Raw genomic sequence first — 3,801 nt, forward strand, 5'->3', positions numbered from 1 at the left:
TCTGTCTCTCTCTGTCTCTCTCTGTCTCTCTCTCTGTCTCTCTCTCTCTCTCTCTCTCTCTCTCTCTCTCTCTCTCTCTCTCTCTCTCTCTCTCGCTCTCTGTAACACAGTGGAAAGAGACAGCTTCTTGGCATCTGCTCACACATCCAGCCTCTGCTTTTCTGCCCACAGTGACTTGCCAGAGGAGCACAGTATCCAGCAGGGGGTGGGGTGGGGGAGAGGGGGGGTGACAGGGTGAAGGGAGAGGGCAAGGAACCTGTGTCCTTGGGCACTCCACTCCCCAGCAGGGGACCTTTAATGCTCCCTCACTCTGTGTACTTTTGAAGCACTTGATGAAACTACTTCTTGGTGGGGATGTTAAGGATTACAAAACAGTTCTCAGACTGAATTGTTTTGAAGGAAAAAAAAATAAAGAAACAGCAGCCATATGCCAAGTGAATCCTTCTCTGACAGAAATCCCCTTACAAGAAATTGCAGTGATCTTTCCCCACCAGCTTCTCAGAGCTTAAAACCCGCAGCTGTGAAGATTGCAAAATGCTTCCTTCACAGCTTCATCATTCAAATAGTGACTGAGCTCGCCACATAAGCATATCCCATAATTACTGAGCACGTAGTCTAAGCATTTTGTTACATAATGGCACACAATGATAGGGGAAATAATAGTCACAGCTACTTCAGGTTGTGGACTGTCTACTTCAGTAAAGATGAGAGGGAAAACTGCAATGCTTAGCGATCGATCTTGTGTTGCAACTACTCAGCAAATGGTCATTAGTATTACTGGTTCTCTGAAAATGTTCAAATGAGACTACTGCCAATGGGAATAACAGAGTAACTCTGGAGTTTGAACAAGATCTAGAAAAGAAGGGATTTAAAAAAAAATCTAGAGGAATTAAATAAAGGCTTTGCGCTACCCTAAATTTCAAAAGAAGGTGGGTAGTGCACATGCCTTTAATCCCAGCTCTTCGGAGGCAGAGGCAGGTGGATTTCTGAGTTTGGGGCCAGCCTGGTCTACAGAGTGAGTTCCAGGATAGCCAGGGCTATACAGAGAAACCCTGTCAAGTAAAACCATAAAAGAAAAAAGAAAAAAAAAGAAAGAAAATTCTAAATCTCAGAAGTTTTGTAGGTGGTTGCATTACTGAAGAGAATTCTACTTTCAAGAACTTAGGCTTTGATGTTAATTCAGGAATCTGAATCTTGGCTCCATGGCTCACTCTCTTATTACCCTTGTGTGAAGGAAGGGACTAGTAATTCCACCCATGGTACAGGAAATTTGCGGAGATTAAGTGAAATACATGTGAATGCTTAAAATAGTGTTTGGTACTTAATACCTTGGATGTATTTGCTTGCATGTGTGAGTGTGTGTGTGTGTGTGTGTGTGTGTGTGTGTGTGTGTGTGTGTGTGTGTGCATGATTGCATGTATGCGTACGTGCGTGCATGTGTAGGTCAGAGGACAACCCATGGGAGTCTGCTCAGCTCTTCGTCCACTGTACAGGCTCCCGCACTGGCAGCAGGTGACTTAACCTGCTAAGCCATCTCACCTTGCCAAATGCAGAATTGGAAAATGGTTGTTTGTTCTACTGCCTGCGATTATCTAATTTTTCTTTATTATTTGGAAGACAATTTTAATTCCAATAATTTATAGATCAATATTTTAAAACATGAGACAATTACTAGACCTCTTGCTTATCAAGTAAAGGATATTCTAGAACAAAATAATAACAAGAAGATCACACTTATCCACCAAGTGCTTTGTTCAGTGACAGGTTGCATATATGGTGGTGGTCCTGTAAGAGTCTGATAGATCTGAGAATTGGCTTCTGTCGTAGTCACAGTAATTCCATACTGTGATGAATGAAACTCTGGAATCTGTGCTGATATTGCAAACAAACTTATTCCACTATCAGTCATGAAAAATCATGGCATGTACAATCATGCACTTATAACAATAGAATACTATTATGTTACTGAGTTATGGATCTGCTATTCTTTTTAGAAAAGATACACACACACACACACACACACACACACACACACCTGTGTGGTTTTGTGTGTATCATGTTTATATGCATGTACCCTCAGAGACCAGAGAGCATCAGATGTCCTGGAACTTAACTTTTAAGAAGTTGTGAGCCACTTGATATGGGTGCTGGGAAATGAACCCAAGTCTTCTACAAGAGCTGTCAGAGCTCTTAACCAATGAGCAATCTCCCAGCCCTCCCTTCTCCACTTTATCATTATTTCAGCATATACTTCTATTTAATGAAGAATTTGGCAGCAGCTTTAGTCACCTCATGGATCTTTTGCTTGGCACATCTCTTGACTGTCTCACAAAGCCAAGCGAGATAATTTACCTATGTATTTGGGTGTTGTTCACCGATACATCTAAGTTTGTGGAGATAAGTCCACACCATGATGTTTACATAGTGACAAAAACCATCTGAAGATGGCCTTCTGTGATTGTGAGCCACTGGAAACATCTCTTACCTTTTTTCCTTCGTCACTACCAGCTGTTTCCTCTGCTTCCCTGGAGCAAGAACAGTGGGGCCAACTCTATGTAAATGCTGGGGGCATTTCAAAGCCACACAAGTGCATCCTGCAGGAGGACCTAATTGAGGACTGCCTGAGAAAACAAGGGTTGCTGGTGGCAGACAATGCCAGCCAACCCGGAACTGCTATTTTGAAGAGATGCTTTCTTGGGACCAATGGGGCATGGGTGGAGGGTATTAAAGGAGCTTGCAGCAGTGCTCAGATGAGCTTGCCATGGCGTTTCTCACCTGTTCCCAGAGTCTGTGTTGTTGACTCTGTGCCACCTCACCTGCAACCCACAAGGGCAGGCAGGGTCAGGGTGCTAGTAGTCGAGGGCACAGCAGCTCTAGTCTCAATCTACACGACCTCTAAGCTAGAAGTCAGTTTGTGTTTGGAGTCTAACTTCACATTCTTGAGCAAGAGTCTTGGCATCTAGTGTGGCCTCCGATTCCTGCGGCTTGTTTCTGTTTGCCCACCACCACCTCCTCAGCGCATCCTCTTAACTAGAATTTGTGATTTTTGTTGTTGTTGTTGTTGTTGTTGTTGTTTTGTTGAAAGGAGACTAATTTCTAAATCAAGAGGTTGGACCTTTATATCAGTGTGGTTTGATCCAAATTTTGGCAAATTAAATCCTGAATGGAAATGCCCTGAGGAGACCTAGCCACAGGGTCCATGAGCTCTCGTGGTTCAAATCCTCAGGACTGTCCTGTTTTCTAAGCTCCCTGAAGCTTATTTTCTCAGCGATGCCTTCAAGTCTGTGGGCTAGTCTACTGAATCTGTGGGGTAACTCAAGCCTCGGTTTCGTAAGCACTTACATATTTCTTGCAACCAAAGATGCTAAGTGGCTAAACTCCCTTTGGGGATCTTAATCAGATATGGCCAAGTATGGGTTTGGATGAGGCTTATTACCCTATAATGTCAACATCACAGGTAACTTGATATATATTGAGAAAACGATGGTTATTAGAGAAGAGTAAATATTGTGTCCACGTCTATTATAACTTTAGAATGTAACAAACTCTTATGATTAAATTGTAGGGTTCCTTGCTTCTGGTAACATTTACATTGTCCCATGCTTCCTGTACCTTCTGTCTTGAAGCAGAGGTGAACAGAGGTGAAACGGTGCCTGATTTCATGATTTAGGCTTGGATAATTAATTGTTGAGGCATCCTGGACCTGCCCTTGTTTCAGGGATCTACACGAAAAAGTTCTAATCAAAGTAAGCAATGACTTTTATAGATATGTCTGTGAATAGCTTTCTTTCTTTGTTTCTT

This window comes from Mus pahari, chromosome 4 (genome assembly GCF_900095145.1).
Source record: "Mus pahari chromosome 4, PAHARI_EIJ_v1.1, whole genome shotgun sequence".
Classification (NCBI taxonomy): domain Eukaryota; kingdom Metazoa; phylum Chordata; class Mammalia; order Rodentia; family Muridae; genus Mus; species Mus pahari.